The sequence below is a fragment of the Macrotis lagotis genome, chromosome 5 (assembly GCF_037893015.1).
Source record: "Macrotis lagotis isolate mMagLag1 chromosome 5, bilby.v1.9.chrom.fasta, whole genome shotgun sequence".
Lineage (NCBI taxonomy): Eukaryota > Metazoa > Chordata > Mammalia > Peramelemorphia > Peramelidae > Macrotis > Macrotis lagotis.
In genome coordinates this window covers 230,867,277-230,878,053 of record NC_133662.1, presented here as the reverse complement: position 1 = coordinate 230,878,053, position 10,777 = coordinate 230,867,277, and the positions used below count along the sequence as shown (strand labels likewise).

The 10,777-nt window shown below is 39.5% G+C and overlaps 1 pseudogene; it reads left to right on the top strand.

Annotated features, from left to right (window-relative positions):
* Positions 1-1,178: 1,178 nt before the first annotated feature.
* Positions 1,179-10,160, top strand: LOC141489505 (heterogeneous nuclear ribonucleoproteins A2/B1-like; annotated as a pseudogene).
* Positions 10,161-10,777: the final 617 nt, after the last annotated feature.

Here is a 10,777-nt window from a genome sequence, read left to right as displayed (position 1 = left end):
TGGATCAGGCTCGGGTCAGTCCTCTGGATATGGACAACATGGATCTGGTTCAGGTCAGTCCTCTAGTTATGGCCATGGGTCAGGCTCAAGTCAGTCCTCTGGATATGGCCAACATGAGTCAGGGTCAGGTCAGACCTCTGGATATGGACAACATGAATCTGGTTCAGGTCAGTCCTCTGGCCATGGACAACATGGGTCAGGTTCAAGTCAGTCTTCTAGCCATAGCCAACATGGGTCAGGATCAGGTCAGTCCTCCAGTCATAGACAACATGGGTCAGGCTCAAGTCAGTCCTCAACCTCCAGACATGAATCAGGTGCAGGTCAGTCCTCTGGTCATGGACATGAGTCTGGTTCCAGTGGTCATTCAGAGAGTTGCGGAGGATCAGGACACTACTCCAGTTCACATCAGTCCTCTACCTGTAGTCAACATGGGTCAAGTTCAGGTCAGTCCTCTAGTTCTGGACAACATAGGTCAGGCTCTGGTGGTCATTCAGGGAGTTGTGGAGGATCAGGACATTACTCCAGTTCACATCAATCCTCTAACTATGGACAACACGGTTCTTGTTCTGGTCAGTCCTCCAGTTATGGACAACATGGGCCCTGTTCAGGTCAGTCATCTGGTCAAAGATATGGATCCAGTTCTGGTAGTCAGACACAGCGTTGTGGACAACAAAGACATCGTTCAAGTTCACATCGGTCCTCTAGCTGTGGACAATACGGATCCAGGTCAAGTCAATCTTCTCGCTGCGGATCTGGCTCAGGTCAGGTCTCCAGCCAGAGACGAAATAGATATAATTCAAGTGGACAGTCAGAGAGATGTGGGCGACAAGGATATGGGTCACATTCACATCAGTCCTCTAGCTATGGACAGTATGGATCTTGCTCTGGCCAGTCATCTAACTCTGGACAATGTGGTTCAGGACAGTTATCTAGTCAGAGACGACGTGGATCTAGCTCAGGTGGTCGATCAGCAAGCTGTGGACGACAAAGACATAGTTCAAGTTCACGACAGTCCTCTAGCTGTGGACAGTCTGGCTCCAGGTATGGTCAGTCCTCTAGCTGTGTATCTGGCTCAGGTCAGTCATGTAGTCAAACACAATATGGATGTGGTTCAGGTGGTCAGTCAGTGAGTTGTGGAGGACAAGGAAATAGTTCAAGTTCCCATCAGTCCTCTAGCTATGGGCAGTGTTGTTCTGGCTCAGGACAGCCTACCTGTTATGGATCTGGATCAGGCCAGTCAACTTGTCAGAGCTCGGGCAGTCAGTCAGGAAGCTGTGGGGGACAATACAGTTCAAATTCACAACAATCTTCTGGTTATGGACAATGTGGATCTGTCTGTGATCAGTACTCTGGCTATTCACAATATGGTTCAGGTTCAGCCCAGTCTTGTAACTCTGGAAGTCATGGATGCAGTATGGGTGGACAGACATGCAGTCCAGGGAGACAAAGGTCCAGTTCCAATGGGAGCTGTGGGGAGTTTGGAAAACAAATAGTTGACTCCACAATACTGTGTGTAGACAGCAACAATGAGTTATCAGGGGATAGAAATAATGAAAGTACAGCTGTGCACTACAGCCAAGATGTAACTGGTTCTCAGAGTGTAGGAGGAAATGATGGAAGGGTGAGAACATATTCAGGTTCCCACTTCCCCTGTAGCATCACTCCTCTCTATGAGTACTGCCAAGAGCAAAGATTTTATAACTACAAGTGAAAAGGACAGCTGAATGCTAAATAGCTGAAATGCTTCATAGAAAAAAAAAAGAAAAGGAAAATGTATCCTATGAACCAAACCATTTACTGTGGCATTTAGTTCTGGGAATAAAGCAAGCTATCTTTGTCCTTTTCTTTTAAATCTAGATGCCAACTCTATACCTTCTATTTGGTGAAGTTTCTTAGAACAGTTCCACGTAATGGTGTAGGGTGTTTTAGCAACTTGGTTAGGAAATAGTAAGTAGATAAAGTCCACGGAACTAAATGGCACTAAATATGGTTCAGTATTCATTTGGGGACAATGTAATTTGGGATCTTGGGGTATTTTTTTAATCTGAAAGGTTTGATTGGGGTGGGGTGGGGTGGGGTGGGATTGTTAAATTTGTTGATGTAAAAGCTGATCATTCCTCTCAAAGGAGCTAAGAAGCAAGATCCCATAACTACTAATCAACTGGGACAACCAGTTCTCAAGGTCAAAGTCACAGTTGCCTTGTCCTTACCTTCAAATACATGGCTTAGGGGACAGTGAGGATGGGGGTGGGAAAACCTTAAGAACAGAGATGGGTCTTAGCAGTTTCCTTCCCCATCATGGTTATCCAATCTTGGTTCTTAATAGCATCTTTGATAAGTAAGATAAGAATCAATATGACAAAGCACCACAATTCTTCTCTCTAGTCAAAGGATAAAGTAGTAGTCTTTGAAGAATGGGAATTGAAAACATTTTTGTCCAAAGTGCAAATACCTTGGGTTCAAACTCCAGCTAAAAAGAAAGATGTCTGCTTGGCAACTACTCTGAGCTAGAAAAAAGCAGAGGTAATGAAGCCCTGGTGTGTGGCTGCAGAATCAGCATTTAACTAGCCTTTCTACTTCAGAGAATGTTATCTATAAGGAAAAGGGAAGAGTAAATGGGTTTTATAACTGTATGATTTTTTGATCAACTGTGATACTCAAGATCATTTCTGTTCCCTTGAGGCCATTTGGTAAATTTTGAAAACTGGTTTCCATGAAAACTGATAATAAACTATTGTTTATCAAGTACTATATCCTGTGTCTTCTCTGCTTCATTCTCAGATCTGACTGGGAACTGATTTCAATTAACTGGGATCTGATTTCAAAGGGGCTGTTTACCAAGAAAACTCTATTACTTCTTTCCCCCAAAAAAAAGAAAGGAAGGGGGGAAGCATTTATTAAATACCTGATATGTGCCAAAAACTATGCTGAGCCCTTAAAAATATGATCCAATTTAATTCTCACTACAATCCTCAGATGGGTCCTATTATTACCCCATTTTATAGTTGAAAAAACCAAGGCAAACGGTTGCTAAGCTACTTGTAGGGAGACAGCTCCTGAGGAGGGTCTGAGGCTGGATTTTAATTTGATTTTTCCTAACCTCAGGCCCAGCACTGTAGCCATTATGCCATCTAACTGCCTCTAAACCACAGTTTTGAAGTACACAGATAGTAATAAAAGAGAATTGAAAGAATTAAGGAGCTTAATAATTCTGATACGTTTATTTCATTTTTAAAAAATGACTCAGAATTCACTACCAATGAAAGGAAATTAAAGTTATAATTCAGAGCTATTTTGCCCAGATATTTCTAACAAATTTAATGAATGGATATTTACAAAAATATAAATTGCTCAAAATAATAGAAGAGGAAATTAAAAACTTAAATAACCCCCATTTCAGAACAAACCATTCATGAACTCCCTAAATAAAAACTCCAGGGCCAGATGGTTTCACAAGGGAATTCTACCAAATTTTTTTTTAGGTTTGTTTGTTTGTTTGTTTGTTTTTTTGCAAGGCAATGGGGTTAAGTGGCTTGCTGAAGGCCACACAGCTTAGGTAATTATTAAGTGTCTGAGACTGAATTTGAACCCAGGTACTCCTGACTCCAGGACCGGTGCTTTATCTACTATGCCACCTAGCTGCCCCTATTCTACCAAATATTTAAAGAACAATTAACTCTAATTCCCTCCAACACTGATCATCTTTAGAGCTGGGCTGTTTTTAAGAGTTTATCCATTCCAACTTGCTCATTTCAAAGTTAAGAACAAGGTGGCTCAAAAATAGGACTTGTCCAAGACCACACAGTGATCTAGACTGTCAATTGCTTGATTCTATCCTGTTCAGCATCAACTACAGCTTATCAGAAGGTATTTTGTCAGTATGTTCCTGGATAGATCTCAAAACACAAAGAAAGAAAGAAACTCATAATCCACTTATCTAAATCTGAGTTTGATCTAGTGGATAAAGACTAATGAGAAGGCATATATTCTCAGCCTCACTGTCACTCTAGGTCCAGATACTAGTTCTGTTTCTAAGAGACCAAACAACACATAAAATTATCCCAATCACATAGCCCAGAGCTTTACAGTTTTATTTCTGATGGTTCAGGGAAACTTTAGACAGATGTAGACAAAGACAACTGAAATACCTTTCCAAAGGCACCAATCCAGGATAAACAGACCCTGGGCACCTATGAATGCAGCAAACAACCACAGAAAGACAAACATAGAAATCTGTAATATTTGTTTTATCTTGGGGGATAACATTTGTCAAAATCCCTTAGGATAAAGAAAGAATCATAAAGAGGGGGTTAAAAAAGGAAAGTAAAAGTCTGTAATTGAGGTCTGGATGAAGGCAAGCTAAGAAGGGCAGGGGAGGAAATGCTTTCTGCATCAAACAGACAGCACCTGTGACTGTGCTTGCAATGAATTCATAAAGCAAAAAAAGGAGAGCACAACAGATTAGAACACAGAATCCAACATCATATTGCTGGGCAACAAATACATAGTAGGCTCAACATGCACGCTCTTCCCCTGCTTCCCCCAATCACTAAAGGAATTGTTTCATATAATTTGTCCTTAATGAAGCTTTTTTTTAATCAAGATATTTGATATTTCTCAAATTAGATAGATGTATATCTTCTTAATGTATGTGACTTTTCTGCCCTTTTTTGATCTCCTTTGGAATAAAGCATTTCTTCTACTCTTAAATTCTAATCATGTGTCACAAATCTGACAAGTCTTAGCAATAACTTGCCAGGACAAAAGGTTAGAAGGATAGTGAAAAATCCATTCCTTCTCAGAATGTAAGTTTTGAAAGAAGGATTCTTCCTTAGAGAGTAAAGATCAGCAAGGTTCTCTTTTTTTTTCAGGTAAATCCCATATCAAGAGACACCAATATTTTGAAAACTCAGAGTTAGCCAATGATTATTGCTGGTTTAGCATTTCCACCAGACTTATGCTCAGATCTTGTGGTCTGAATGTCATATTCAGTGGGCTCAGGAAAGAGAGGACAAACCTCAAGTCTAGCCATGAAATCTCCAAGTCAAGAAACTTCCGTGACTTTTAATTGCTTATGAGGGAATAAATAAAAATTGGCATTTAAGACCTCAATAATCCAGCTCCAATCTCTTCATATAGTTTTGTTTCATCATCCCTTTTCATGTATTCTGCATTAGTTAAATCATAATACTGACTTGTTCCTAAATTCAACATACTATCCCCCATATTTGCAACACATCTTCATGATCATTGCTAGCATTTGCAGACTGTCTGCTAAGAGATACATGAAATATTCTTTCATTTCATCCTCACAAATGCTATTGCTATCTTCATTTTACAGTTAAGGAAACTGAGACAAACAAAAATTAAATGACTTATCCAACATCACATAGCTAGCAAGTGTCTGAGACTGGATTAGTGCCTTACATATAACTGCCTCAAGTTTAAATTAATTATATCTAACCCATTGTTCTAACCTGCAGAGGTCTTTTGGGTTTCTGAATTTGTCAGCATGATAGCAGCTTTGTGTCATATGCAAATTTAATCTACGTAAGATCTATGTTTTCATCTAAATTATTAATAAAAGTACTGGCCAATTCAAAAGATCCCTGGGGCACTCCAATGGAAACCTCCTTCTTGGTTCACACCCATCCATTAATAGCTATTTATTGAGTCATTCAGTCAGTTATGAATCTACTATAACTTTCTCCACATACTTTCATTTTGTTTTCAATGAAAATATTTGCTTAAATATGCTATACAAAAATTCATGCATCCATTATCCACAGAATTACCCAATTCTATTAGCCTCCTCAGTTGCATTTTGATGTTTTTCACAACTGTGCTTCAGGTTGTCTCCAGGTCCAGAGAAATAAAGAGATATGTGCAATATCACAGAGAGAATTAATAGTAGATACAGTATAAGAACCTAGGTCTCCTTAGAGTCACTTCAATGATCTTTTGAACATATTGCCTTTCATTTTATATGCAGTGAATTAAAGGAGATAAATGCAAGAAATATTAGAGACATAATTCACAGAGTTTAATAGCTAGTCGGTTAAATGATGAAGGATCTAAGACTATGAAGATAAGGGATATGAGGAAGAGTTAAAATAATATCAAAGTTTCAAAAAGAGAAGCTGGATAGGTGATCTGGACACTAAAGAAAAGTTTATTTATTTATTTAAGGCAGGTTATATGGCATAAAGAGGCTATCCTCCAAGAATTCAAGAATGCCTCCATCATCTATCTCTATAAAGGTAAAGGGAATAGTTTGTCCTGTGACAATCACAGGGGTATTTCTCTTTTAGTCATTGCTGGTTAGATTCTTGCCAGAGGCCTTCTCAACAAGCTGATTCTTCACCTGGAAGTTGGTCCCCTTCCTGAGAGCCAGTGTGACTTCAGAAAGGGTAGAGGAACAGTCAATATGGTGTTTGCTGCCCAACAACTCCAGAAAAAATGCCAGGAACAGAACAGAGTTCTGTATACAACACTTGTAGATCTTACCCAGGACTTTGATACTGTAAGTTGGGAGGGTTTAGGGAAAATTATGTCAAATTTTGGTTACCCAGAGAAGTTCATCAGTATTGCACATCAATTTAATGCATGTCTAGGTTCTGGATAGTATGTGACGCTCTTGGGATTTCCCAGTCACCAATGGAGTAAAACTTGTATGTGTCCCTTGCTCCCATATTTTTTAGCATGATGTTTTTAGCCATGTTATCAAACACCTTCAATGAGAATAAACATAGGCTCAATGTCAACTACCACATTGATGGCAAATTCTTTAACTTAAAAAGGCTCCAAGCCAAGACCAAAGTGAAGGGAGTATTGGTGCCTGATCTTCTGTTTGGAAATGATTGCAGCCTCTGAAGCTGAGATACAGCAAAATATGGATCAATTCTCTGCTGCTTGTGCTAATTTTGGTCTAACAATTAACACCAAGAAAACATAGGTGCTTCATCAGCCAGCACCACACCATCCATATGTGGGACCATTGATTACAGCAAATGGAGCACTTTAGAGTACTTTGGACAAGTTCACTTAACTTGACAGTGTCTTTCCAAAGTGGTTCACATCAACAATGAAGTTGACACATGCATTGCCAGCTAGCTCAGTATTTGGGTGGCTCCAAAGGAAAATATGAGACAGAAAATGTATAAGATTGACTACCAAACTGAAGGTCTACAGAGCCATTGTGATGACCTCATGGCTAAATGCCTGAGAAACTTGTATAGTCTATCAGTGTCATGTCAGGAAATTGAATCACTTCCACTTAAATTGTCTTAGGAACATTCTGAAGATCACCTGGCAGGAGAAGACACCTGACACTGAGGTCTTTTTTTGAGCCAATTTGCCTAGCATTCCAACATTACTAGAGAGTGTGCAACTATGATGAGTTGGACACATTGTTAGAATGCCAGATATATGCTCGCCAAAAAAAAAACAAAAAAACTATTTTTTTAGAGATCTCAAATGGGGCAAGCACTAAAGGGGTCAAAAGAAGTAATACCGAGATACTCTGAAGGTCTCATTGAAGAACTTTAGAATTGTGAGACACTGGCACAGGACTGCCCAGCATGGTGTGCCCTCATCAGTGAGGGTGCAGCACTCTATGAGGATAGTATAATTGAAGCAGCCAAAAGAAATATGACATTTGTAAAATTAGAATGCTCACCCCAGGTGTTCACATGGACTATTTGTGCCATACCTGTGGTAGAGCATTCAGAGCTCATATTGGTCTCATCAGTCACAGTCAGACACAATGTAATTTGTCTCAAACATAGTGAGGTCATTTTGGTCTTCCTCGATAACAAAGGACAAGAACTAACCAACCAAAGAAAATTTAAAAAAAAATTCTATTCACCTAGGCTGTGTGACCTTGGGCAAGTCATTTAACCCCATTGCCTTAAAAAATAAAATTTTTAAAAATTCTATTTAGAATAAGTGGCATTTGACATAAGCAGTAAGAAATATAAACTGGAGGTGTTTGAGAGATTGTAGGAGATAAGGGTTTGAAGCCTGGAAGAAAGGCAAGGGATGGAAATAAAGTCACAAATCCATATTTCAATTGAAGTTATAAGAATTAATGAATCTGTTAAGAAGAAGATGCACAAGAATAACCACCTTAACCACTGGAAAAGGACAAGTAAGAAGAAGATTGGCTACAGAGGTGTGACAGAGAGATGACTCTGAAGCAAAGATATGAGAAAGCATCCAAAAAAGGGGGTGGGGTGGGGAATCAATGGTATTAAATGCTAGTGAGATTAAGCAGGATGAAGAAAACTGAGGAAAGCTTTCTGGGTTTGAAGATTATTAGTTGATAAATGGTATCCTTAAAAATGAATAGATTGAGAAGTGTAAGTAAGAAGGAAGTAAAGTCATAAAAGGTTGAAGAAAGGCTATATAATTCATAAATGATCTTACTTCCTTTTCCAATGGAATTATTAGACAGGAGATCAAGAACAGGTCAAAGACTAATTTGCCTTAATTTTAGCAAAGCATTAATCACTAATCAGAATTATTCATTTTTATCCTTATAGATAATATAAAGAGAAGTAGATCAAGTCAGTGATGATCCAACCTATAAATTAGGGGTCACTGAAGACTGAGGATTTATTGCAAGAGTCACAAAAATTTATGTGAAATATCAAAATCATTTTGATCCTATTTTGGCTCTAATAAAATGTACATGACAGTTCATAACTAATATACAATAGTTTATATAGATTGAATGACTGACTTACTGAACTTCCAAGGCTTTGTGGGGGGAGGGTTTGGGGACAGTCCACAGGAATCTTAATTCCTCTAAGGCCTTATGAGAGGCTTCAGTCATAGGTTGAGGAAATGAACGAACAACAGAAAAAAAGAAGAATCTGACGATAGAAAATTACTTTGGTCCCATGGAGGACCACAACACATCATACTCAGATGATGACAAAAACAAAACTTCTGTAGCCAAAACCTCCAAGAGAAATAGAAAAATGGGCTCAGGCTATGGATGAGCTCAAAAAAGACTTTGAAAAGCAATTAAGGGGGGGGCCTCTGCGGGCCTCGGCCCTGTGCTGGGCCCCGGGAGCCACCTCACAGCGGGGGGAGCCTCCGGCCGCCCCCCCCCCCCCGCGTCTCGGCCAAGGTCACGGTGGAGGGCCACCTCTCCATTTTGCTTTCTTTCCCACGCGCAACACGTGCACCCCCCCCCCCCCACGGTCAAGAGAGAAAAGGAACAGTTCCGTAAACTGTTTATTGGAGGTCTCAGCTTTGAAACAACAGAAGAAAGTTTGAGAAACTACTATGAACAATGGGGGAAACTCACAGACTGTGTGGTTATGAGGGATCCTGCAAGCAAAAGATCAAGGGGATTTGGGTTTGTAACATTCTCATCTATGGCTGAAGTAGATGCAGCCATGTCTGCAAAACCTCATTCAATTGATGGAAGAGTGGTTGAGCCTAAGAGAGCAGTAGCCAGAGAGGAATCTGGAAAACCTGGTGCTCATGTTACTGTGAAGAAACTGTTGGTGGAATTAAAGAAGACACTGAGGAGCATCACCTTAGAGATTACTTTGAGGAATATGGGAAAATTGATACTATCGAAATAATTACAGATACAGTCTGGTAAAAAAAGGGACTTTGGTTTTGTTACATTTGATGACCATGATTCTGTGGATAAAATTGTATTGCAAAAATACCACACCATCAATGGCCATAACGCAGAAGTGAGAAAAGTTTTATCTAGACAAGAGATGCAGGAAGTTCAGAGTTCTAGGAGTGGAAGAGGAGGAAACTTTGGTTTTGGGGATTCCCGTGGTGGCGGTGGAAACTTTGGACCAGGCCCAGGAAGCAATTTTAGAGGGGGATCTGATGAATATGGAAGTGGTTGTGGATTTGGAGATGGTTACAATGGATATGGAGGAGGACCAGGAGGCAATTATGGAAGTGGGAACTACAATGATTTTGGAAACTATAATCAACAACCTTCAAACTATGGTCCAATGAAGAGTGGAAACTTGGGTGGTAGCAGGAACATGGGGGGACCATATGGTGGAGGAAACTATGGTCCAGGAGGCAGTGGAGGAAGTGGGGGTTATGGAGGGAGGAGCTGCTATTGAGCTTTTCTGCCTGTTTGCCATGGGTTTCACTGTATAAATAGGAGAGGATGAGAAGCCCAGAGGTAACAGAACAGCTTCAGGTTATCGAAATAACAATGTTAAGGAAACTCTTATCTCAGTCATGCATAAATATGCAGTGATATGGCAGAAGACACCAGAGCAGATGCAGAGAGCCATTTTGTGAATGGATTGGATTATTTAATAACATTACCTTACTGTGGAGGAAGGATTGTAAAAAACACAAAAAACACAAAAAAATGCCTTTGAGACAGTTTCTTAGCTTTTTAATTGTTGTTTCTTTCTAGTGGTCTTTGTAAGAGTGTAGAAGCATTCCTTCTTTGGTAATGTTAAATTTGTAAGTTTCAGGTGACATGTGAAACCTTCCTTTTTAAGATTTTTCTCAAAGTTTTGAAAAGCTATTAGCCAGGATCATGGTGTAATAAGACATAACGTTTTCCTTTAAAAAATTTAAGTGCATGTGTAGAGTTAAGAAACTGTTCTACATTTATGATTTAATAAAATAATTCTAAAGGAAAAAAAGAAAAGCAATTAAGGGAGGCTGAGAAAAAATTGGGAGGAGAAATGATGCAGATAAGTCATAAAAACCAAGTCAGCAACTTGGTGAAAGAAATACAAAAAAATACTGAAGAAAATAATATGTTAAAAAC